The 27,756-nt window shown below is 34.0% G+C and overlaps 1 protein-coding gene across 1 annotated transcript in view; it reads left to right on the top strand.

Annotated features, from left to right (window-relative positions):
* Positions 1–17,879: 17,879 nt before the first annotated feature.
* Positions 17,880–27,756, top strand: part of LOC135849911 (JNK1/MAPK8-associated membrane protein-like) — a 172,957-nt gene continuing 163,080 nt past the window's right edge. Inside the window, exon 1 of the mRNA XM_065370560.1 lies at positions 17,880–18,105. The gene's annotated coding sequence lies outside the window, so the exon portion shown is untranslated. The remainder of the gene's footprint in view (positions 18,106–27,756) is intronic.

Genomic DNA, 27,756 nt, shown 5'->3' with positions numbered 1-27,756 from the left:
ATGAGAGCCGCCAGCCGACACATTACGAAGTGAAATAGTATAGTTTACTTTACTCATTAATACCTAAGTGTGTCTGGTCGCCTGTCGCCAAGATTATCCCTCGTTAGTCGAGCATCTGGCTGGACCTAGTTGCATATTTGTGCATAACAGAAAACAGGTACACAACCCTTATTTTGTCTGAGAGCCGACACTGCCGACAGGTCTTGCGAAGTGAAAAAGACCACGAAGATGAAACTAGAGAGAGAGAATCAAGTCAATGTTTCGCTCTTTCTTATTAGCGATTACGTCAATTGATCGATGTACTGTTGAAACCTCGAGCATTGTATTTTACGATTTTTTTTTCAATTGCCAAAACACCCAAGTGTGACACCGCAAGCACCACATGGATTTATCAAGTAAAAAAGTCCCAATTTTTTAATCTTGTAGCATCATTTTGTTACCTCAAACTACTACCCTCCCCCCTCCCAAACTGGGTGTATCAATGTGGTAATGACAGTGGCGGACTGGGTCGGTTTGGGACCCTCGGCGGATGCACCGAAATGAGGCCCCCAAAATTTTTGCTTTCCCCCTTGAAAATCGTTCTCGTTCTGTTTTTTCGGTGATTTTTTTGAGAGGGGGTGGACAAAAAATTTGCCGTAAGAAGAAAATATCAATTTTACCGAATAAAATGGCAAGTTTTTAAAGTGAAATAAAAGATGAACTGACAATATTGTGAATAGATAATTATAATTCGCATTTGCATGGACTTATGAAAAATTCTTATTTTCCCATTTGAATTTAAGTTATTTTTGCTCTAAATTATGGTCATTTTTTTGCCTGATTTTCGACTGATTTTTTGTTTTATTTTAGCAGTTTTTTTTTCTGGTCTCCTACTTTAAAAGAACTAGTGATTTTTTTGTGGAATTGTGATTTTCTTCTTCCGAAAGTTACGATTTTCTTGAAATTTCGATCATTTTTCAAGGTGGGGGGGGGGGACTTCTTCAATATTAATGAGTTCGTTTTTTTCATTTTCATCTCTTGTGGTGGATTTTTTTCGAATCTTGATATGTTTGATTCGTTTATCTCTCTCTGCGTTCTCTCTCCCTCCCAGTTATGAGGAAGGTCTTCGGGATTCCTCTCTCTTTGAACAATTTTTTTTTCAAGTTCAAATTATTTTGTTTTTTCGAATCGTCTTGAGTTTTGCTTGCAATTTTTTGATGATTTTTCTCAAAATGTTTTTGTTTTTTTTTTTCTGATGAATTTTCAGTCATTTTTTTTAAACTGAATTTTCAAGAGTTGTCCATTTTTTTTTTATCCCTTCCATAACATTTTATCGATTCGTTTTTCTGAGTGAATTTTCGTTCTTAATTTCGGCAAAACCTTTTTTCTTCTTGAATTTTCGTCATTTTTATAAAATTTCCTCTTAATTTTACGCCAAATTTTAGTAATTTTTTTCTGCTCAAATTTTTGTGGAGTTCTCTTTTTCACAGTTTTGTTTTTTTAAACGTGTGTCAATTTTTTGCCAGGTTTTTTCATGTTTTTTTCTCGCGTACTTAATTGAGGATTTTTTCCTTTCTGAACCACAGTACATTTTTTCGTGTTCGAATTTTCAAAATGATTTTCACAAATCACTATATTCTCCCAAATTTGGATTACAAGCTCCCCTCCCCCGTTCCTTACCTTTGATTTTAATAAGTTTTCTGTTCTAACATGATTATTCTTATTTGCGGAGTTTTTTTACAATTATTGTTCATTTCTCAACACTCGAATAATTTTTTTCATCAATTTGCTCGCTCGTGTCAAAATTTATGCAATTTTACAATTGGTAGGGTATGTTTTAATTTAATTTTTTGAAATGATTTCGTATAAGATTTAACTTAGTTCTTCTCTATTTCGGTGGACGACTCTTCCCCCCCCTCTTCCTTCAATTTCGCAATTTTTTTTCATTAGTGCGGAACATTTTTTCGATCAAGTTTCCAGAATCCGATATTTTTTTCAGGCTCTTTTTTCGCATTTTTATCTACATAGTTTACTTTCGAAGTGTTGATTGCTGCATTTTCTGTACCATTAACACGATTCAAAAATTGACTCGCTCTTTCAATACACGTTTGAAAAAAATTTCCAGTACTTCGCAGGTTTGAAAGATACAATTTGCAAATTTTTATTTGGGTTGTGCAGAAATCAACGTCTGAGGCTTTTTTTCTGCAGGTTATCATACAGCATATCTGTAGGTGAAGAAATATCATCGAATAAAAATGAATAAAGTAAACAAATTTCGGATCAGTCATCAACAATTGAATTGGGGTCCTAATCGTCGTTCTCATCATTTATGACGTAGATTTTTACTCGTACATTTTTGTCTCCACCCAGAGACTCGGTAGTCGGATTTACTCTCCGATAACCCTAACATACATTCCTTTTAGTTTGATGGGATTTCGAAAATGAGACTTTAATCACGTAGATTCAGAAAAAATGTTACGTTTGACTAAATGCAGAGATTGTACTCGGTTACTTTCTAAAAATTTTCGTTACTATAAGTTACCTTTTTCTAGTTTTTTTTTTTTTTTTTTTTTTTTTTTTTTACAAATAATTTCTTTCTTTTTTTCGAAATTTGTGACCAAAATTCTTGAAGAAAAAAAATGCTCTTACTGATTTTTCAGCGTTTTAAATTTTATTTTTCTGAATTTGGTGGGTTTTCTTTTGATGTAGGTATTTCTAATTTTTTCTTAATTTCAACAAGTATTACTCATTCATTATTTTTGAATTTCTCGTTAGTTTTTAGTGAATTTTTCCTATTTTGATCGATTTTTACATCTTGAATTGTAGTGATTTTTTTCCAAAATAATTTTTCCATAATTTTGGTTTGAATTTTGATGTTTTTTTTCGTTTGAATTTTTGCTGAATTTTTATTACCTTTAGTCCTTGTGATTTTTTCATAAAAATTTTCCCTCAAGTTTGGATATTTTTATTGCTCAAATCCTCGATTTGATGTTTTGTCTTTGTGAATTTTTGTAGTTTTTTCTGAATTTTGACGATTATCATTTTTTTGTATTTTCATGAATTCTTTTTTTTTTTTTTTTTTTAATTTTGATGATTATTCTAGAATTTCCATTTTTTTCCTTTTTCAAATTTTGGCGAAGTTTCTTCAGTTTTGATGTAGGTACTTTTCAACTTTGAATTTTCACGATTTTAGTTTTGCTCTTTGTTATGGTCATTTTTTTGCCTCAATTTTGACTGATTTTTTTGCTAAATTTCAATAACTTTTTTCGAGTCTCGTGCATTAAAAAAACTATAGTAATTTTTTATAGCTCACGTTTTTGTATATAGAATTTGATTAGTTTGTTTTTTTTTCATTTTCATTTTTTAAGGTGGATTTTTTTCAGAGTCTCGATAGGTACCTATCTTTCATTCGTTGATCCCTCTCTCTTTGAACAATTTTTTGTTAAAATTTTAAATAATTTTTTTCTCTCGAATCGTCTTGAGTTTTGCTTGAAATTTGTCGATGATTTTTCTTCTAAATTTTGTCGGTTTTTTTTTGCCGAATTCGTACTTTTAATTCTCGCGAGTTCTTTATCCAGAATTTCTGCGATTTTTCCTCAACTGAATTTTCTAGAGTTTTCCATTTTCATCCCTTCCACGATTTTGTTTTGAATTTTATCGATTCGTTTTTCTGACTAAATTTTTAGTCTCGATTTCGACGAAACCTTTTTTCTTGGATTTTTGCGATTTTTATGATATTTTTTTCTTCTAATTTTGCGTCAAATTTTAGTAATTTTTTCTGCCTAAATTTTTGTGGAATTTTCTTTTTGTCAGTTTTTTTTGCACCGAATTTTAAATAAAACATTTTTTTGAGTATTTGAGAGTTTTTTTTTGGATTTTGAGACTCGATGTTTTATTTTGAATTTTTTTGAGGCTTTCTTGATTTTATTTCACGTTTTATTCTTTCAAGTTCTCATAGATTCTATTTTACAATTTTTCGACGATTTTCCCCGAATTTGCGTGTTTTCTCTTGTGCCTAAATTTTTGTGAAGTTTCCTCAATTTCATCGTGAGTTTTTTTTTCAATTTTTCATGTTTTTTCTTAAATTTTAGTGCTTGTATGTTGAATTTCGCTGTTGAGTTTTATTCTTAGGGACTTATATGTACGATATTGATGTTTCTCCACATTATTCTTTGACTAAGTTTTTTTCTCTCCAGATCTTGAATTTTCTCTCAATTTCAATATTTTTGTTGCATTTTTTACCAATTTTTTTTTTGAAATTTATTTCGTCAATTTTTGTCAAGTTTTGATGTCTTTTTCTCGCGAATTTGAGGATTTTTTTTCATTTCTGAAGCACAGTACATTTTTTTGTATTCGAATTTTTAAAATGATTTTCACAAATCACCATTTTTTGCAAATTTGGATTTCAAGCTCGCCTCCTCCACCCTTTACCATTGATTTTAATGAGTTTTATGTTCCAAAATGATTCTTCTTATTTGTGGAATTTTTTCCTATTATTATTTAAGCTTTCTCAACCCTCAAATATTTTTTTTCATCACCTGCTCGTTCGTCTCAAAATTTCTGCAATTTTACAATTGGTATTTTTGTGTTCAATCCCTGTGAAAGTTGAACTTGAATGTGGAATACGAACAGCTATAGAATTTTTATTTTTGAGAAATCGGCTTCGTAATTCTCTTTTTATCAAACGTGTGAAATTGCAGCTTTAAAACTTTTTCGCAAGCCGAGCATCAAGTTTCCAATTTGAATGAATTCTCAGGAGAGTAATTTTCGAGTGCTTTTAGCTTTTAAAATTATTTTTCGAGTACCTATGCTTTTTGAAATTCGGACAATATTCTTGTAGTTATTGAAATATGACACCAACACGTCTGACTTTTACTTTCAAATTCTTAGACAAAATACCAACAATGTTTCGTAACTCGTGCATTTTTCATCAGAATAAAAATTCCAATTAGTCTGTCCAAAAGGGTTATTTCTAAACTCTACGTTGTTGGAATACGTCTTATACTGTCTAAGATCGCTATTTATTGCTGTCTAGTTACCTTTCGAGGTACAGTTCCGTGTCTTTAGTATAGCCTTTTATACGATTTGATCACTGATCAGGTATCTGTATCTTTAGACGAGGGTGGTTTTGATTTATGAATACCAGTTTTCATTGTACTTACTCGTATGCGATGGTACGAGATCAAAAATCAGAATATGTAAATTTTTAAAACGTTTATTATTAATAAAGAAGGTTTCAAAAAAACGAATTGCGAATATTATTGTGATTATTGAGGTACGAATGCGATAGTTGAAATCGAAAATTCAATCGTGACTTTTTTGCCTTCATCCAACCTTCGACAAAAACCACTTCATCTTGGAGACAATTATTCGAGAAAGAAAATAAAGAATACGACCAAAAATTCATGAAAAAAAGGTAGGTATATGTATAACAAACAAAATACAAAAAATAAAAAATGAACCGCAATTGAATAGCGGCGGTTCGCCAAAGCTGAGGGCTAGAGCCATTGCCGACTGTATAAGTCACGTACCCATTCTTGAAACGATATCGTCTTCATCTAACGGAAAACCACCACCATTATATTTCCTTGGATTACATGTGATGGACATCTCCTGTGGAGAAAAAATACGTCAATATAATTGTAAAAAAAAAAAGAAAATATCATTTATCTAAACAGGCCATGTTGAAAGGAGAAAAAAAACCATAGCACACATTATTTTTCGATTTCCTTTATTTGATGCAAGTATTCGAGGAGACAATGGAGTAGGTGCTGTAGAATAACTCACTGAACCTGCATTGTATATTTGTCTCCACGTTTCCGAGTTATAAATCAATTAACAAGAGTGAATTATGTTTGTCACCGTACAATAACTGTTGAAAATTCTTTCTTGGAAGAATGCTTTTTGTTTCAGGATGAATATGGCCACATGTTGAAGAGAAGAAACTGGCGTCTTTCATTTTTCGCGCCGGTATCTCAGTCTGATCACTGATGGGTGGGTCTTCTAGCTATAATATGTAGTATGTCCTATCCAGAGGTGTAACGATTACGATTATAATCGATTATCTCCGATTAATAATCGCCGATTATTTATAATCGTCCGTAATCGATTAATCGGACCTTTGGGTAATTTTTTTAATTACTCCAAATCTTGATTTTATGTCTTCCTTTTGGTTTTAATTTGTTATTTTTGATGTTTCATATTTTCAATTTTCTCTTCAACCCTTTCATTACAATTACTTTTTGAATAAAAAAATGAAAATGAAAATTGTTCAGATAATGGTTCAGAAAACATTTATTGCGATGACTGACGTCTCTCAATTCCAACCAATCATGGAATAGCAAATTTTTTAATCGATTATCTCCGATTATTTTGGGACGAATAATCGATGCAGCATCGATTATAATCGTTACACCGCTGATCCTATCCTTGGATGTTGGAACTGGTCCTGCGGTCCTGGTCAGATTTCAGGTCATTTTTATTGATCAAGTACGTACTTTTAAAAAAAAAGCATAAATCGCCAAAAACAGTCAATTTTGAATTTCCAAAGTTAGGAGTTGTGAAAGGCTTTTTGGTGATATCATAAAAATCAATGTTGCCACCTTTTTTCGTACAAAAAATTAGCTCAAAAAGTTTCGAAACGTAGTTTTCATATCATTCCGACTCTCAAAAATTCTGAAAAAAATATATTATGGACAACTTTTTACGCTGAACAACATATTAAAAAATTAGGATGGTAAATGTTGCAAAGTTGATTTTAAAAAATTTAAAAAGTTGTGAGTAGTGATGTTGACCCATTTGATCCCTATCGTTACGTACGTATTATTCGTTGAAAAAGTTGAAAAACCTCTTCACTCGATGAAATGAACTCCTCACAAAAAAATCAAAATTTGAAAAAATTCAATTTTCAATTTCAAACATCAAAAAAAGTTTAAATTTATTCAGTCGTCTTATTTTCACCTCATTCTGACGCATTTTCATGAAAAAGTTGATAAAAATTACACTCACAGCAAAAAAATGAAAATTCGTTCATTTTTTGAATCTTTTCAAATTTTGATTACCTAATACTTGTCGAAATTAGAAAAAGCTCCAAGCACGTTTCAAAAGAAAAATTATCAAAACTGAAGAAATAAAATTCGTAACGCTGAAAAAGCAGCGATGCCATTTACTTAAATAAGTAAAAGCAAAGTTTTTTTAAAAAGAATTTTGAAAAAAAAGAAGGAAATTTGTGGGGAAAAAACTCGTAAAAGGAACTTTTAGTAACCAATAGGTATTTTTAAAAAGTAACCAAAAGTTACTACTAATAACTTCGGTAACTTGGTTACTTGAAATGTAACAAAACTTCAAACTATCTTCAAACGTTCCTTCGCGTTCGCCAAACATCGATCGAAAAATCAACTCGAGCAGTTGAAAATTAAGGATTTTTTTTGATTGAGGTCCTCTTTCCACCAGTCCAAGTTTCATTCCAATCCAATCCGATATTATTATGTGGGGGGGGGGAGGCGGAGTGAGTTCCTTTGTCAGACAAATGAATTACTCGATCGAGTACCTAGACCTACATAAGTACATAGTAATCTATACATACGGTGACAATAAATCATTATCGATCGAGATTTGAATAAGAAAACCGAAGCAATCGCTTCCAAAAACATATTTGTAAATTGTAATCAACCTTCGCTGACTGCTCGTTACCTACGAATCTCGATCTAGATAATTTATTTCTGTTTTCTGTGAAAAAATTGATCAGGAAATAAGCATTTTTCTAATTCTGGATGTGTAAGTTTACGACACTGATCAAGCTGGTGCATAAAAAATAATCATTCGACACCGCATGTAGTTAGGTATAAGGTGTACTTGGGAATGCTATACAATACTCTCCAGATACCTACATACAAGTGCAAGTGCATGCATACTTGTACATGATGTTGAAAACATGTACCAATTGTACCATACACTGATTCACTCCACCAGTCCATTTTTAATACCTAAAGGTCTACCCTCGCACATGTCGCCTTTGAAATAATTCATTTACGCATGGACATCGTAAAAATCAAACTGTAGGAAGAAATCGTTTCCATTTTAGGACAGTTTTTATTTTTTTGCGGTCCCTTTGTGTTACCCTAGTCGAGGAAATAATACGTGCCTTTTTCTCTTTTTGAAAACCAACAGGCAGCTTACCATCGACTTGAACTGTTCATCGAAGAAGAAAATAATATTCGTTGTAAATTAATCTACGATCCCCGGGTGGCGCAATACATAGGGAGAAAATGGACGGAAGACCAAGTTCTGTTTCCAAGAAACACTAAAAGCCGAGGTTAAACATTGCTAGAGAAGGATATCGAGTCGTAAATGCGACATGAATATATTTTTTATCATTACAATATTAACGCATAATACGATGAAAATGCCAACGAGTAGATTTGTGTGAAATCTAGTGTGAAAGCACCCCTCCCCCCACCGGTTATATGAAAAAACCAGTCGCTTATCCATATCACCGGCGACAGTCTGGCGGCTAAAAATTCGACAAGCCGCCGGAGGCAACAATAGCCTGGTGTAACATACGTGTGTGAGAGAGATAGCTAATGTCTCTTTCTTGGAATTATTTTGCTAGCGAACCAATTCTGGTTGCTGCTAATGCTGCTTGCACTGATTCCTTTGTTTTTGGTGAGATGGCAGGAGAAAAAGTGGTAAATGAGTAGAGTATTCTGTAAAGTACGAAAACGTACGAATTTGGTTTCTTGAAGATGATTGAATTGAACTACATACATAATTATTTTTCATTCGATTTTTTCTGTAATTTTCAAAATTGAGCTATTTTAGGTCAAATTCGGGCATTTCTAGTTTGTTGAAATCATGAAAACGTTATTTTAACGTCTTTTCGATATATCAGAATTTGATCCAAAATAACTCAATTTTGAAAGTTGCTGGAAAAATCATATTTAAAAATTATCGAGCACTTGCTAGTGTGTTTCAAATGTAAATTCATCAATTTATTTGAAAAAATATGCACAATTGTCATTTTTAGGGGTGCTTAAAATGGGGGGCTCTAAAAAAAAGGTTCAAAATTACGAATATACAGGTAGCTTAATTCAACTTTTTCATGTAAATAACCGAATATACACCTCAAAACGTTTCGTCTGGCGCAAATCGCAGGTTTCTATTTTTCCATGGCTTCCCAAAATTTCGAAATTACGAAAAATCGGAAAATTGGATTTTTGAGTACCAGCGAAAATTTTTATTGGGCTCAAAATTTGGTAGGATCATAGGATGGAGGTCTTTCAGATACTAATAAACTGTAAAAAGCTTTTTAACGGGGTTCTAACTTCTAAGGGGTAGGTCCACAATGGTGGTTTCAAAATTTTCAAAAAATTGAACCCCCCCATTTTTGCCCCCGAGGGTCGAAAATGGAAAAATTGCCTCGTATAATGTTTAACGGGTTCAAACAGATATTTTACGTTGAAAAAGTTTTTTAAAAAAATACTCACTGTCAGTGGTTCCAAAAATTATTTTTTTATTCGCAACTTTGGTGACCCCTGGAGCCCAAAAAATGGTTATTTTGGGTTAACTAACCACAGATTCGCATCTGGGGCATTTATTACAACAATTTAAGAGTGGTTCAGTCGATAATTGTCTGGGGTCAAAAAATGGCCTTATCGATACTCCTCCTTTCAAGTGTTAAAGTGCGTTTTTCAATTTTTGGTGAATTTTTGAAAATCAAATTTAGGCCAAAAATGAAGGAAAAAATCAAAACTTTACTAAATTTACCAAGAAAGCTGAAATTTGGGATATACCCTATTTTCGACATTCCAAATCGATTGGAACTGCTTCAAACCGTTTTGAGCAGTTCTGGAACCTCCAGCAGGTTTTTGGAACTCATCAAAACGGAGTTGAAAAGCAGAAATTTTCTCTGCAAACTTATTTCGTTTTTTTTTGGTCTAAATTTTTGTGAAGTTTTCGAAATCTTATCGTTGAATTTCGTGAGTTTTTTTCAATTCTTGCGATGTTTTTTCTTAAATTTTAGTGCTTCTTACTTTAATTTTTTCGGTGGAGTTTTTCTACTTCTAATCGAATTTTTACTCATAGAATCCTCGTGATTTTTTTCAAAATTTCAAATTTTGAATTTCGCTCTCCAGTTTTATTCTTAGGGACTTATGATTTTGATTAATTAAAAAAAGATCACGAAGAGGTTTTTCACCATTATTTTTTGACTATTTTTTTCCACCCTCCAGATCTTGATCTTCGCTCTGCTTCCTGTTTTGGTAATTTTCTCAATTTCAATATTTTTATTGCGGAATCGTGTCGATTTCTGACAGTTTTGATGGAGGAAAAAGTTTTTTTGAAGCAAGGCACATTTTTTTGTATTCGAATTTTTAGAATGATTTTCACAAATCACTTTTTTTCCAACGACCTTTCCTGTTGATTTTAATGAGTTTCCCGCCCTAAAATAATTCTTCTTATTTAGGGAAATTTTTTACAAAATTATTGTTTATATTATTACTTTTCAACGCTCGAATAATGTTTTTTCATCAAAATTCTCGTTCATGTCAATATTTCTGCTATTTTACTATTGGTATTTTTGTGTTTGATTTTCTGAAATGATTTTGAATTAAATATTGAATTTCTTTCCTTCCTGTTTCGGTAGACTTCCCCCTCTTCTTTCAATTTTGCAATTTTTTTCAGTAGTTACACACATTTTTTTTCGATTATGTTTCTAAAATCCAATATTTTTTTCATGCTATCTTTTTGCATTTTCATGATCTGTTTTGAGCTTTTGCTAGTTTTTTTTTTCAAAAATGGTTTCTATTCGAATTTTGATGTTTTTTCTTCTGTGCTTTTATAAAAAACTGCTATCGAAATTTTCGTTACGTTTTGTTTTTGTTTTTTTTTGTAATCTAAAATAAAATGTAATGTTTTGTATGCATTAAAGTTTTTTGGTTGCCACTTTTTTACGTTGACATTTTTTTTGTTTACTTTTTCCGGCTTTTTTAGCTACTAAAGTTTTTTTTTTTTGAGGAAAATTTGAGTACAATCTTTGGGCTTGAAGAGCTTTTTAGGATAAGATAGTGCAATCCTCGGTTTCTCCAATTTTGACAAAATTCACCTAACAATAAGATGTTAGTTTGGATGTAAAACCATCGTAAAAATTTTTCTGAGTCGACCCGTCCCCCACCCCAAAATGAGAAATATGCCCATACGACCATACATACTCAAAATTCAAAATTCTCGTTCTCCGCCGCGCTGAAATGGGTGGTCCAAAAATGTTAAAACTTCCGTAGAAAAATAGTCACTCGGTAAGTACGTATGAGGCAATTTTTTTTTCATATTTAGAGGGGTTTTGGGAGGATGTAAATTTCAAAAATTCGTAGAAAAAAAAGGAAGGGGCTCTGCGAACTTTTTTCAGAAAAGTTTCACCCTATAAGGTATAACATAGCACACTTTTTGCGGAGCTCAAAAAATCAAAATCTTGCAAAAAACGTGCTTTTTCGCCACTTTCAAGATCAAAATTTTTTAAAAGTGAGGATTTTGCATTTTTCCCCTCAAAAATAGCCCAAAAATACGGTTTTTTGGAGTAACATGTTTTAGCATTCTTTGAACGAGATATTCGTAAAAATTTCATTTTCCAAGGTAGGTACCTATTTTTGAGAAAAAAAGACAAAATCTTCAGTTGGAAAGGATTTTAAAAGTAACTATAGTGACTTTGATATAGAATTTTTAAATAGGAAATGTTATTTGGCAAAACAGTGAAAATACTTGAACGTTTTTCAATTTCGATTTTCCCACATAAAATTGAATTTTTTGTTCTAAAACATAAGTTCTGAACGTAATCCACTAATCACGATCATTTTTAGCGTCGATTTCGATTGAAATTAGAGAATACTTCGTGTGCGAATTTTCTTCCGATTTCAATGTTTAGATTTTCCTGTGAAAAATTTGAATGTTGTTATTTCTTATTGTGTTGGGGAAGGGAGGGAGGGGAGGGTCGAGTAGAAAGCTTTTTGAAAATTTCGTTGAAAAATACCACGTTCAACTGCTGGTAATTTGACTACACCCTAATTCAAAATATTCATAAAAACTGTAGGTATTTGATTTACAAAATTCAAACTACTCCATCCAGTTTATAAAATAATGTACCCAGCCATGTTGGAATCACAGGAAATGAAATTGTAGATGAAAATGCAAAATCCGCCACTACTCTTTCTCCTCTCACATTTATCACAGCTGACGACCTTATCTATCTTCACCCACTTTTGGTCCCTCCAAACATCATAATATTCATATTATGCGTAATATTTGAGTTTTCTTTCTAGATCTCTAAGATCATTCGATTCGAATTCGTCATTTCGTCGGTTGTAAATCAGTTTATTGTTTCATCATTGTTTTTGTGACCATGAAAAATATATTCACATCGCATTACTACTCCATTTCCATTTTTATTGTTTCTTGGAAAGAGAACTCCGTCTGTTCGTATCCGTTGTCCACTTTCTCCCTACCTATTGTCTGTCACCCTCCGTAAAAATGGATAGAATGATGCTGATCCTAATTGATGATCGTCGTAATTTACAACACTTCTGTCAATGTTTCTTCTTCAGTGAAGAGTTTAGTCGATGGTAAGCTGCCTGCTGGGGTTTTAAAACAGAAAAAGGCTCGTATTTTTTCCTCTACCATAGCTAACATAAAAGGGACCGCGAAAAAAATAAAAACTGTCTTAGAATGGAAACGATTTCTTCCAACATAAAGTTAGATTTTTACGATGTCCATGTGTAAAAGAATTTATTTCAAAGACAACACGTGCAAGGGTCCTTTAGGTATAAAAAATGGACTGGTGGAGTAAAGAAGCGTATGGTGCAATATTGGCGGTACATGTTTTTGACATCATCTACGAGTATGCATGTACTTGTATGTATCAGAGTATTGTATAGCATTCCCAAGTACCTTATACCCATAGGTACCTAACTATACATACGATACATGGTGTCGAATGATTGTTTTATATGCGCCAGCTGGATGATTAGTTTCGTAAACTTCTTACGCAACCAGAACTCGAAAAGTGCTCATTTTCTGGTCAATTTTTTCACAGAAATAAACGGAAATAGTTAGATGGAGATACGTACGTATGTACGTAACGAGTAGTCAGCGAAGGTTGATTATGTTTTTGGAAGCGATTGCTTCGATTTGCTTACTCGAGTCTTGATCTATAATGGTTGCAGGCCCGTAGCCAGCGTAGGGGCAGCCGGGGCAATGCCCCGGCTAGAAAGGCTGTTTGCCCCAGGTAGCAAAATCAAAAAAAAAGACGTTTGCCCCGACCAGCAAAACCAGAAAAAAAAAATCAGAAAGTGCCAAGTGCCAAAAACCAAAAACTCAACAATGTAAAATTATGGTTACGTTCATGAAATGGCTACACTAGCATGAATTGCATTTGATAGCTCGATGGCTCGCTCGATGCGTTCACTAAATTTTAAATCAACAATTTGATATGTAATTTGAGTAAAAATTAGTAATTTATGAGGATTAGAAATCCAGTACATCTTTTTGCAAATTTTTTCGAAAAGTGAGACTTTCACTTTGTGCAATTTATGGCAATTTTACATAAAAAATTGAGACTTTTACACTACGAAAAAGCTAAAATTTTCAGCAATAGGGAAGACCTATGGACAATTTTTAAGAAAGAATGAAAATTTTTATAATTTTTTGCGAAAAACCGAGAATTTTGACAATCTTAGCAAAAAGCAAAATGGACTATTTTTGAGGAAAACCACGAATTTTTGGCAATCATAGGCCAAAAAAATGATTATTTTATTTTTTTCGCAACCTTCGGTTGAAAATGGGAGAAATTTCGGTCATTGACATTTTTTTCAAGCAAAAAAGCGGAATTATTTGGTAATTTTTAGAAAGGGAAATGGATATTTCTTGAATTTTTTTTACCAAAAAGTAACAATTTTTGGCAAGAAACGAGGATATTTTTGGAAATGTTGACAAAAAGTGAGATTTTGAGCTATTTTTGGCGATAAAAGTGTATGTATAAGTAGGTCAACTTTCTCAAATTATTCACTTATGGATATTACTAGCATTTTTTTCTCATCAAGTTAAATGCAAAAATTGAATTTTTGAAATTAAAAAAAAATAATAATAATTTGGAAAACCAAAGCTACTTATCGAAAAAGTAACCCAATTTAGTAACTTAGTTTCTTTTGAAAAGTGACCAAGTACGAGCCCTGAGTGAAGGCAAAAGTTTGTTTCGAGAAGTAAAGTTTTTTCAGGTGAAAAGAGCGTTTTTTGTCTTAACATTTCTTTAAAAATTTGAATAATATATTTTTTTAATGTTGTTTGGACGCGAGTCAAATTTGACTATTTTACCTCATGACAAAATTTAAACAGAAATAGTCACAGCCAAAGAATTATTACAAGAGTTTCACAGTAAATCGCGCAGATTACAGCTGTATTAGGCTCAACCCCAGCATCACGCATTATGTATAATCTTTTTCTGAAATATACACACTCATTCTGTTCATTTTTTTTAAAAATTGTTTTGGAATAACGGATGGTTGAGGGGGGTTAAAGGGGAGGGGATGTTTCACAGATGTTCGAGTCTCAAAAAGTGCTGCCCCAGCTGATATTTCCTTCGCCCCAGCTACAGCCAGATTCTGGCTACGGGCCTGATGGTTTGTCACCATATAGCTTACTACTTATGTGCTCATTGAGTAATTTATTTGTCTGACAAGGGACCCCCCCCTCACCACATGATTATTTCAGATTGGAATGGAACTTGGACTGATTGAAAGAGGATCTAAAAAAAAACATCCTCAATTTTAAACTGCTCGAGTTGATTTTTTCGATCGATGTATTTGAAGTTTTTTGTTTGAATGGGTAAATCTGTTTCCCTCATAAAAATATGGGGAAAAAATTAAAAATATATATACTTCCAACGTATTAAATTCAGGAGCTTAAAGAACTTTTCAGGATAAGATGTGAAATCCTCACGTCATTCTCCAATTTTGAAGAAATTCACCTAACAAGGGAACCTCTTGAGGTGTCACACTCCAATTTGAACGCGACCGCGATTTTTGGAAAGAGCATAGTCTAAAACCCTCAAAACCAAATTTTCAGCTAAGCAAGTTCATTTTTCGATTTTTGGCGAATTTTTAAAAATTCAAAATTGACTGTTTTTGGCGATTTATGCTTTTTTTTAAAAAAAAGTACGTACTTGATCAGTAAAAATGGCCAAAATAAGTCCCAAAACTAATATTAATTACCTAAATCCAAATTTCACCATTTCCAGCCATTCTGGAGCCTCCAGCGCGATTTTTCAATTTCTCCAGAAGGCGTGAATATAAAGATGGGCAGCTAAAAATCGAGTTGTGTAATACACTCGACCTGTTTAACGAGCTTATCCACATTTGAGCCGATTTTGAGAGTGACACAATCCCCGGAGCGCAAATTCTGCAATTTCCAGCCGTTTTGGAACGAGAGTGACACCTCAAATAACCACTCTTGAGATGTCACTCTCAAAATCGCCTCAAATGTGGATAAACTCGTTAAACAGTTCGAGTGTAATATACAATTCCTGCCTAAATTCATATTCACGCCTCTGGAGAAAATTCAAAACTCTGGAGAAATTGAAAATCGCGCTGGAGGCTCCAGAATGGCTGGAAATGGTAAAATTTGGATTTAGGTAATCGATATTAGTTTTGGGACTTATTTTGACCATTTTTATTGTTCAAGTACGTACTTTAAAAAAAAAACATAAATCGCCAAAAACAGTCAATTTTGAATTTTCAAAAATTCGCCAAGGCTGAAAATTTGGTTTTGGGAGTTTTAGACTATGCTCTTTCCAAAAATCGCGGTCCCGTTCAAATTGGAGTGTGACACCTCAAGATCCCTTGTAAGATGTTACTCTCTAAATTTGAAACAGTCAATTTCACTGCTTAGCAGTCACGACATTTTGCCTTTTTAAAGCAGTAGTTTTTTTTTACTGCAAAACAGTGAAAAAAACTACTGCTTTAAAAAGGCAAAATGTCGTGACTGCTAAGCAGTGAAATTGACTGTTTCAAATTTAGAGAGTAGTTTGAATATAAAACCATTGTAAAAAAATTTTTTAGTCTACCCCTCCCTCACCCTAAAATGAGAAATGTGCCCATACGTGCTCAAAATTCAAAATTCTCGCTCTCCGCCGGAATGGTTGGTCCAAGAAATTTTGAAACTTCCGTAGAAAAAAAGTCACTAGGTAAGTAGGTACTCTCTAAATTTGAAACAGTGAAATTTCACTGCTTAGCAGTCACGACATTTTGGCTTCTTAAAAGCAGTAGTTTTTTACTGCAAAACAGTGAAAAATCTACTGAATTGGTCAGTAAAAATCATTTTTACTGATCAATTAAGTAAATTTTTTACTGTTTTGCAGTAAAAAACTACTGCTTTTAAGAAGCCAAAATGTCGTGACTGCTAAGCAGTGAAATTTCACTGTTTCAAATTTAGAGATGAGTAAAGGTATGTATGAGGCTTCTTTTTTCAAAATTTTTTTGTTTCATATTCAAGTAGGAGGGTTTTGGAGGATGTAAATTTCGAAAATTCGTAGAAAAAAAATCATAGCATATTATTTGTAGAGCTCAAAAAATCAAAATCTGGCAAAAAACGCGTTTTTTCACCGCTTTCAAGAGGGTCATTCCACGTCAGTTCGAGCAAGAAGTGGTAGGGGGGTTCGGCGATTTTTTTGAACTTTTTCCTGTGGTAAGACCTTCCGAAGGGATGACCAATGGCGCAAATCGCAGCCCTCTGGGCCATTTTTAAAGGCTGCCAGGGGGTATCGAAAGTTTTCAGTGAACCTAAAATATCATCCATTTCAGCAATGGATTACTCGATAACTGCGATACCTACCAAAATGGAACTTTTTCCCATTATAGTTAGTTAGGGGTTTTAAAAGGCTTTTTGGTGATATCATAAAACTCAGAGTTGCCATTTTTTTCGTACAAAAAATTAGCTCAGAAAGTTTCAAAACGTACTTTTTATATCGTTCCGACTCTCAAAAATTTTGAAAAAATTATTTTATGGACAACTTTTCATGCTGAACAACGTATTAAAAAATTGAGATGGCACTATGTCGCAAAGTCGATTAAAAAAAATTTGAAGTTTGCCAGAAAATGCGATTTCTTGATTTAAAACGTGAGAAAAAGTTTTGATTGGTGAAGTTGACCCATCTGATCCGTATTTTTACATATCTGTTGAAAAAATTGAGATACGTAGCCCTTTCACTCGATGAAATGAACTCACCACAAAAAAATTAAAACTCAAAAAGATTATGCAGTTATTCGACACACGTTGTGTAATTCTCAAAAAATGACTTTCTATTTTGATACGAGTTTAATTCGATTAGTTGTTATAGATTTTCTTCCAATTTCAATTTTTAAATTTTCTAGTGAAAAATTTGTCTGTTGTTATTTCTTATTGTGTGTTGTTGAGGGAGGGGGAGGGTCGAGTGGAAAGCTTTTTGAGCATTTCGTTAAAAAAAAGTAGTGAAAAATCGTGATTTTTTCCCAATGAAATTTCGTTGCTAGATACCACGATCAACTTCTGGTAATTTTTGATTGGGGGGGGGGGGTTAATTTAATCCTCCACCTATTCTTTAATGTTTATATTTTCAGGTAACACATTTGACATTTTTCATCGATTTTTGGAATTGGGAAAAAAACATGAATAATTAATAATTATTATTATTTGCGTTGCGTTTCACTTCACACTTCACGAACGCGAGATGATAACATGCAAAATGCTAAGTCCTAGAAAACGCCCACTGGCATTTTGGCCAATCATAACTTCATAAGAAGTATTTCTTAGCATGACCAGTTTCCAAGTTAGGAATCCATATACGCCGCGCGTCGCCGCCTCGCCGGTTTAGTTAGTCATTTAGTCAGTCTGTGACTGACAGTTCAGTGTTCAAATCTAATTTTACTTCGTTCGTTGTTCGTTATCGTTGTTCGTCTTCGACTCTTCGTATTCCGTATTCTGTTGTCCTCCGGCCCTCGTGAATGCCCTCGTGTCCTGTGTGTGTCGTGTGCGCGTTCCCGTTGTGGTGATCGTGATCCTGACGGCCATCAGCATCGTCCATCATGTACTTGATGGTTTTTCGTTTGTCGAGTAAGTTTTGCTTGAAATTTTTCTATGTTGTTTTCCAAATTTTTTTTGATGCTTTGTGAGACGCCGTGTCCGCGCAATTTTATTGTAAATTTTCGTGAATGTTACCTACTCTGGTTTTTTCGGAAGAGTTTTTCTAATTTTAATCTTAATTTTTATTCTGATCGAAAGATACCTAGCAAGCAGTAAATAGCGATCTTAGACAATAAGACATACTGCAACAATGTGCAGTTTAGACATAATAACCCTTTTGGACGGAATTGGAATTTTTATTCTGATGAAAAATGCACGAGTTTCGATCGAAACATTGTTGGTATTTATTTTTGTCGAAGAATTCGAAAGTAAAAGTCAGACGTTAGTATCATATTTCAATAACAACTACCAGAATATTGCCCGAATTTTAAAAAGTATACTCGAAAAATTATTTTAAAAGCTAAAAGCACTCGAAAATTGAACTCCTGATAATTCATTCAAATGTTTGGCTACTTTTTCTCTCTAGATCTTGATCATTCCTCTGCTAGCTTTCTGTTTTGGCCATCTTCTCTCAAGTTCGATAGTTTTGTTACATTTTTTCCATTTTTTTTTTGAAACGTGTGCCAAGTTTTTAATTTTTCTATTTACCCTCGTAACCCAGATTTGGAAAATCATGATGGATTATTGTTGGGTACCTCCAATAAAAATTTTCGAGCGGAATTTCCGCCCCCCCCAAACCCACCCACCTTGGTCAGTATAGCCCAAAAACGTGTTTTTTTTTTTGCGTGAAAAATTCTGTATTTGTGAGTAATGGGGTTAAAATTCTGGTACCACGTGGAATGTGTAGGGGAAGCCTGTGCCTTTCAATACGATTTTTTTCAAAAATTTTTACCATAGTGGTGGGGGTAAAATTGACAAAAGAAAACTTTGAACCGCCACAGCTCCGAATTGAAGGGTTGGGCACCAAAACTGTTTTCGCCAAAATATGTCTTTTTGCATGTACTTTCTTCCTGCCAATCCATAAATAAAATTGAAATTTTGTCTGCAAAATACTCATATTTGCAAAAAACACTTAAAAGTACACGTTTTTCGCGTTTTTTTTTTCAAAATTATGCGAAATATGCAAAAAATGCATAGAACAAAAAATGTTGAGCGTCAAATTTTACTCTAGAAAACGTGTTCAAAAAGTTGTCAAAACACTCATCTACTGAAGTTAGCAACTTGTCAAAAATTCCTGCTTTTGCCAAAATTTTCAGAAAATTCTTGTTTTTGTCAAATTTCACTGTTTTTGGTCATATTGTTGAAAAATACATTTTCTTCTGACATTATCAAAAAAGTTTTAATATTTTTTGAAAATAAAAAATGAACAAAAAACTTGCTTTTAGCCAAAATTTTCAAAACTCCTGCTTTTTGTCAAAATTGTCAGCAAGTTTTACTTTTTTGACAGAATATTGTGGGCAAATGCCTTTTATTCAACCGGTTATCAGGTTATGCAATAAATTCTGTTTAATGCCAACATGGTCAATAAAATCTTGTTGTTAGTCGAAATAGTCCGGAAGTACAGCTTTTTCAAAAATTGTCGAAAAGTCCTAACATTTGTCAGAATTTGTCTAGAAAGTGCTGATTTTTCCACTTTTAAAATCAATCTTTGTAATTTTATATTTTTTTCTCTCGATTTTCTTTTCTATTCATTTTTTCTAGTTTTCTGTAAAAATAAAAAAATGCTGACTCGAAAAAAATGTGCAATTATACTTATAAATAAAATGATACCTACCTCGATACATACACAATTACACAACATCTATTTTTTCAGAAAATTTAGTTAGTATGGGTAAAGGACTGAAGGATCTTCAAATATGCTGAAAAATTAATTTTTCAAATGATTTGTCCCTCTTCATTGGTCAATTTTGGTCGAAAATTTTTCCCCTCTGATTGTCAAACCAAAGGGTACCCCCCGATAAGATAGGCAAAATGCCCTTAACCTCAGATTTCGATGAAACTCACAGGGTATGTTTAGTACCCCCAAAAAATAATTTTGGGCCCATAGCCCGCTCCCCACCCCACCCCCCTCAGCCAGGGGGGTCAAAAAACGCGTTTTTCAGGGGAAAAATTCTGTATCAGTGCGTAATTAAGATAAATTGATTCTGTAAACGAATATAGTTAGAGGATACATGGGCGTACCTCCCTGAATTTTTTCAGAATTTTTCATCACACGGGGAGAGAAGGGGGGACAAAAGAAAACTTTAAATCGACATTACTCCGGAACGAAAAAACATACCAAAACGATTTTTTCGTCAAATATGTATCTTTAGGTCTACTTTCTATAGAAGTCATCACCCGGCCATTTGGAGTGGTGGGTCAAGCTCAAAAGCTCAAAAAACTCTCAAAAAACCACGTTTTTTGCGTTTTTCTCCAAAAATATGGACAAATGGCGGAAATCTAAGAGAACCAAGTTGTTCAGCGTGAAATTTTACCTCAGAATTGAGTAATTGAAAATTCATTTACACCGCATGATCGTAAAACTACATGCGCAGAAGTATTTGTGCTTACATCAAGATAGCTGAAAGGGTATTCCTGGGTAAAATAGGTGAAATGTCCCTGTCCTCGGATTTCTGAAATTTTGATGAAACATAGTTGGGTACCATTAAAAAAAATGTCGGAGGCAAAAAATCCCCCCCCCCCCACCTCCCTTGCTCATAATAGCGAAAAAAGGGCATTTTTCGGGGAGAAAAAATCCATGCTTCAACGAGTTTTGACAAAAAAATCTGTATTCACTCAAAATACTTGAAGGAGATATGATTCTAGCAACTTGAATTTTCTTCAAAAATTGTGGGCCCCCCAGGGGAGATATATTGACAAAAGAAAATTTGAAACCGCCGTATCTCCGAACCTAATTTAAGTACATGAAATTTTTTTTTCAAAAATGTATCTGCATGAGCACTATAATTGGTATTTTTTTTTTTCATATTTTCCCTCCAGGTAGGCCATCTTCAAAAACTCAAAAAACACTCAAAATTGTGTTTTTTTGTCACAGCACCACCAAAAAAAGCGATCCATAATTTTGGATGCTGGCCTCCAAAAACAATAAGAAAACCATCAACTAACTTCTTTAAGGCTATTCTAATTTTTTGATGAAAAATGGTCAACTTTGGGCGGGGATTGTGCCAAAACTATAGAACGGATTTTTCTAGGGTTTGCATTCAAAAGCGAGGGTATGTCGAGATATTTTTGATTCAGGACATTTGATGGCTATAATAGGGAATTGGATGGAGGTACTTTAGACGCTCGCATCCCTGTTGTAAAAGCAAAATTAGAAAATATGGCTACATACCCTCGATTTCATAGATGAATCAGTATTGGTGAAAAAAAATTGGAAGAATTTTGAAAATTCGCGGAGAAATCCCCGTCTGAAGTTTAGATGGGAGCGGGTCGCGGGACATAAGCACGACTAAATTCGTTCAATCGGTTTCACATTTCGACCGGTTGTCAAATTAGAATGCTCTCCGCAGAGTATACCCTTAAACTCCAATTTTTTGGCCATAGGCACCCCCTCTCCAAATTTTAGGGCGAAAGTAGACAGACAATATGGGTATCATTATCATATGAACCGAACTCGCTGAACATGAATATGAAGTTTGTTTTGCAGTTGGAACCTCCCAACGACCACATTGGGGAGAGGGGTTGCCCAAAAATTAGAGTTTTTGTGAAAAATGCTTCATTATAGCGCTATTTACGCCATGCAACTTCTTAATCAAGGTTTTCTTGAATTACAAGTAGCCTACTTTTCAAGTACATGGTATCTAACTCAAAACTATCAGAAAGGTTTCTTTTTGGTGTCGATGATTAAATTTTTATGTGAGTTACCAAGTACATTGAAAACATAGGTATTACCTACCTATTGGGTAAATCACCAAAAAAAGAAAAAAAACTGGATTTTTACCAATTTTAGCAAAAACTGTCATTTTGAGTTGAAAGTTGTACAGAAAAATGCTGGCTCCAGAAGTGCCCCTAAAGGGAAAACATGTGCCCTTAAAGTGGGAGTATTTTCGAAAAAACACGGTTTTTTCACTGTAGCCCCTGTACCCAATTTGTTTTGAGAAAAATGACGATCGACCCAGTCCTAAATGAATATATCTTAGATTCTGCGTCCATTCTATGCTATTATTTTAAATTGTTTTTGTCAATTTTGAAAAATCAACAAAAATTTAGGAATTTTTGCCAATCTTTATCAATTTTTTGAAACCTAAAAATATTGTCATCACTGCGTTCCAAAATATTTCCTCAGTTTCAGAAATATATTATCTTTCAATATTTTTTCGTCATTATAGCGAAACTTTTGCGAAGAAAATATTTTCAAAACACCAACTACTAATACCCCCTCTCCAAAAAAAAAAAAAGATTTACTTTTCAATTTTCTCAGTAGAACCCCAAAAGTGGCCTTGGATTTTGATGGCAATAGCATGGATTGGCGCAGAATCTCAAATACCTATGTAGGTACTTTTATTATACTGTCTCCTCCATATATTTTGAGTGAATACAGATTTTTTTGTCAGTTGAAGCATGGATTTTTTCTCCCCGAAAAAGGCCCTTTTTTCGCTATTATGAGCAAAGGAGGTGGGGGGGGGGATTTTTTGCCTCCGACATTTTTTTTAATGGTACCCAACTATGTTTCATCAAAATTTCAGAAATCCGAGGACAGGGACATTTCACCTATTTTACCCAGGAATACCCTTTCAGCTATCTTGATGTAAGCACAAATACTTCTGCGCATGTAGTTTTACGATCATGCGGTGTAAATGAATTTTCAATTACACAATTCTGAGGTAAAATTTCACGCTGAACAACTTGGTTCTCTTAGATTTCCGCCATTTGTCCATATTTTTGGAGAAAAACGCAAAAAACGTGGTTTTTTGAGAGTTTTTTGAGCTTTTGAGCTTGACCCACCACTCCAAATGGCCGGGTGATGACTTCTATAGAAAGTAGACCTAAAGATACATATTTGACGAAAAAATCGTTTTGGTATGTTTGTTCGTTCCGGAGTAATGTCGATTTAAAGTTTTCTTTTGTCCCCCTTCTCTCCCCGTGTGATGAAAAATTCTGAAAAAATTCAGGGAGGTACGCCCATGTATCCTCTAACTATATTCGTTTACAGAATCAATTTATCTTAATTACGCGCTGATACAGAATTTTTCCCCTGAAAAACGCGTTTTTTGACCCCCCTGGCTGAGGGGGGTGGGGTGGGGAGCGGGCTATGGGCCCAAAATTATTTTTTGGGGGTACTAAACATACCCTGTGAGTTTCATCGAAATCTGAGGTTAAGGGCATTTTGCCTATCTTATCGGGGGGTACCCTTTGGATCAAGTTAGTCAATTTTTTTATGGTTTATAATTTCCATTGAAAAATATATATTGCATAATTCATCATTTGGTTATTTTTGGAATCACTTTTTTCCATTCACTTTCTTGAGACGTTAACCTGATTTTTCTATAATCGCGTAAAATTACCTCTTGATTTTGGGACAATAATCTGATTTTGAACCAATCTATGATCTAGAATGAATTATGAGTTTTTTAGTACAATTTTGGGAATTTTTTTCAAAGTTTTTGAATTTTGGTAAGATTTGTTGAACATGTGTGCCGTGTATGGTACCTTTTGGATTTGAAAAAGATTTGGTTTAAATTTCTGAAAATTGAAATAGAAATCTAAATTTGTATCATCTGCAAATTACTGATTTTGAGTTAGATTATTGAACAATTTTTGGGTGAATCGCCCATTCTTGGTAAAGTTTTGTAAGTTTGACTTGTGATAGGTACATATTTTCATTTTGAAGGATTTTTTTCACCGAACTTTGCGGAAACGTGTTTGAATTATTGAAACGACAGTGAGAATTGTAACTGAATCGCTCTGACCTCAATTTGAATTTTGTTTGTATTTTTTTATTCACAGAGCTCATGATTACAATCCTTGCTAACTTCAGTAGATGAGTGTTTTGACAACTTTTTGAACACGTTTTCTAGGGTGAAATTCGACGCTCAACATTTTTTGTTCCATACATTTTTCGCTTATTTCGCATTATTTTGCAAAAAAACGCGAAAAACGCGTATTTTTCAGGGTTTCTTGCAAATATGAGCCTTTTGCAGGCAAAATTTCAATTTCATGGATTAGTAGGAAAAAAGTACTTGTAAAAAGACACATTTTGGCGAAAACAGTTTTTGTGTTCCACCCTTCAGTTCGGAGCTGTGGCGCTTCAAAGTTTTCTTTTGTTAATTTTACCCCACCACTACGATAAAAAATTTGAAAAAAATTATGTTGAAAGGCCCAGGCTTTCCCTATACAAATTCCGCGTGGTACTAGAATTTTATCCCCACCACTCATGGATACCGAATTTTTCGCGCGAAAAACGCGTTTTTTGGCTATACTGATCAAGGGGGGGGGTAGGTTGGGGGCGAAAATTCCGCTCGAAAATTTTTATTGGAGGTACCCAACAATAATCCATCATGATTTTCCAAATCTGGGAACAGGGCCATTTCACCTACATATCTTAACCGGGAATACCCTTTTCGAGCTTAGTACATACTTACTTACCTTCAAATTAGTAACAATCGATATGTCACTATATTTTCACAGATTTTTTTGTAATTAAGTATTTTGAAAAAGTTTGGGAATTCTTGTTCCTCCAAAAGGTGTAAAGATCTCATTTCGAAAATTACCCAGTTTTTTGAACAGAAGATAAGGAAGTATAGACACTATAGTCTACAATCCACGAACGTAAAAGTGTTACCCTACTGAACTTTTTTGCTTACCAAAAAAATTATCCGGCAAAATGTAGAAGGAACCCGCGAAAACCCAAAACACATGATTTCAAAAATTGCACAATAGGGGGCTGGAGCCTCAAAAGGGTGTATTTATGAACGTGGGCGCTACCAAAATAATGAAACGTAGTGGTGAAGGGTGTCACCGCCAGATACCAAATATGTGTTTTGTTCTGTTGGAAATTAGCACAAACGGATTTTATTGCACTTTGAATGCAGTTTTTATGCATTTTTGATGGTTAAATCGTTCTGTAGTCATAAGTATGCGCGGCTACCAAAAATTTTTTGTGAAACTGGTTCGAAAAGATTATTTCCAACCGAACTGAAAAAAAACGGCTGAAAAATATCTGCACAATGACGAGTAATGGCGCAGAGAAGTGGTTGAGAGGTTACCCCCACCCCAAAATTTAGTTTGACATTTTCTTCCCCGCAGTACTCGTGCGACCTATCAAACTGTATTAAAATTTCGCGTAGAATACGATTATACCATTAATTTTCAATTTCAACCCTTCGGTGCCTCTCTCCCCCGCTCTAAATTGTAGTTCGACCTTTTTTTTTTTATGAATAATCCCATGCGACCCATCAAAATACACTAAAATTTTGCGTAAAATCTGAATATACCATTAATTTTGAATTTTAACCCTTGTGTGCCGCCTCCCCCACCGTAAAGTGTACTTTGACAACTTTTCAGTGATTACTCACATGCGACCCATCAAAATACACTAAAATTTTGCGTAGAATCCGAATATGACATCAGTTTTGAATTTTAACCCTTGTGTGCCCTCCCCCACCCTACAGTGGACGTTGAAAACTTTTTTGTGAATACTCACGTGTGACCCATCGAAAATGCACTAAAATTTCGCATAAAATCCGAATAGGTATGTCATTAATTTTCAATTTCTACTTTTTTATGCCCTTCACCTCATCCAATGTTTTTTTAAGATGAGAAATAAAAGTTTAAAAGTTTATCACAAAATAAATACCTATTCTTACTAATATTATTGTACAACCAATATTCTTACAATCTAGAAACTAAAACTTACAAGGGAACCTCTTAAGGTGTCAAACTCCGATTTGAACGGGACCGCGATTTTTGGAAAGAGCATAGTCTAAAACCCCCAAAAACCAAATTTTCAGCTGCCCAAGTTCATTTTTCGATTACCACTCTTGAGGTGTCACTCCCAAAATTGGCTCAAATGTAGATAAACTCGTTAAACAGGTTGAGTATAATACACAACTCGATTTTTAGCTGCCCAACTGCATATTCACGCCTTCTGGAGCAAATTCAAAATTCTGGAGAAATTGAAAAATCGCGCTGGAGGCTCCAGAATGGCTGGAAATGGTGAAATTTCGGTTTGTGTAATTAATATTAGTTTTGGGACTTGTTTTGACGATTTTTACTGATCAAGTACGTACTTTAAAAAAAAAACATAAATCGCCAAAAACAGACAATTTTGAATTTTCAAAAATTCGCCAAAAATCGAAAAATGAACTTGGGCAGCTGAAAATTTGGTTTTGGGGGTTTTAGACTATGCTCTTTCCAAAAGTCGCGGTCCCGTTCAAATCGGAGTTTCGCACCTCAAGAGGTTCCCTTGTTAGTCGAAATCACTGTCTGTGTAATCGTCGGAATCGCTCATGGATTCTGTGTTTAAACATGAAGTGCAATTACAAAGAATACATTTGTTGTCTTTTTTTTTTTCAAGAACAGCGATGGTTTCACGTTGAAGTAAGAATTAAAAAAGAAATACTCACAATTGATGGGATGTTTTGATTCTACGCAAAATTTTCCCGTGAGTGATTCGCAAAAAAGTTGTTTAAGTACACTTTACGGTGGGGGAGGGGAGCACACAAGGGTTAATATTCAAAATAATGGTATATTATTCAGATTTTATGCAAAATTTCGATGTATTTTGATAGGTCACATGGAATTATTCATGAAAAAAATTGTCGAACCACAATTTAGGGCGGGGGAGAGAGGCACCGAAGGGTTGAAATTGAAAATTAATGGTATAATCGTATTCTACGCGAAATTTTAATACAGTTTGATAGGTCGCACGAGTACTGCGGGGAAGAAAATGTCAAACTAAATTTTGGGGTGGGGGTAACCTCTCAACCACTTCTCTGCGCCATTACTCGTCATTGTGCAGATATTTTTCAGCCGTTTTTTTTTCAGTTCGGTTGGAAATAATCTTTTCGAACCAGTTTCACAAAAATTTTTCGGTAGCCGCGAATACTTATGACTACAGAACGATTTAACCATCAAAAATGCATAAAAACTGCATTCAAAGTGCAATAAAATCCGTTTGTGCTAATTTCCAACAGAACATAACACATATTTGGCATCTGGCGGTGACACCCTTCACGACTACGTTTCATTTTTTTGGTAGCGCCCACGTTCATAAATACACCCCTTTGAGGCTCCAGCCCCCTATTGTGCAATTTTGAAATTTTGAAATCATGTGTTTTGGGTTTTCGCGGGTCCCTTCTACATTATGCCGGATAATTTTTTTAGTAAGCAAAAAATTTCAGTAAAATCGATTTCTAACGTACTTTTTGCTCGGTGGATTGTAGACTACTAACGTAAGTAAATTCTTTAAAAGAGAAATTTTTGGAATTTCAGTAAACAAAAGATTCAGGAAATATCCCATTCGCGAAATGTCCGTTCGAGAATTCGTATTTGGGGGAATGACTGTAAAATATCTATTAGGTAATTTCATTTCAGACTTGTTGAAAAATTATGTGAAAATAAAAAAATGCACATGTAGGTACTAGGTAGCACTCCAACAAAATTATTGGATTTTTTTGTGGGAACCATAGGGAAGACAATACGCGAGTTTGTAATATTTTGGATGGGACCTTGGAAAAGGGG

The sequence above is a fragment of the Planococcus citri genome, chromosome 1 (assembly GCF_950023065.1).
Source record: "Planococcus citri chromosome 1, ihPlaCitr1.1, whole genome shotgun sequence".
Lineage (NCBI taxonomy): Eukaryota > Metazoa > Arthropoda > Insecta > Hemiptera > Pseudococcidae > Planococcus > Planococcus citri.
Note: the sequence above shows the minus strand (reverse complement) of the source record. Positions and strands in the feature narration are given on the sequence as shown.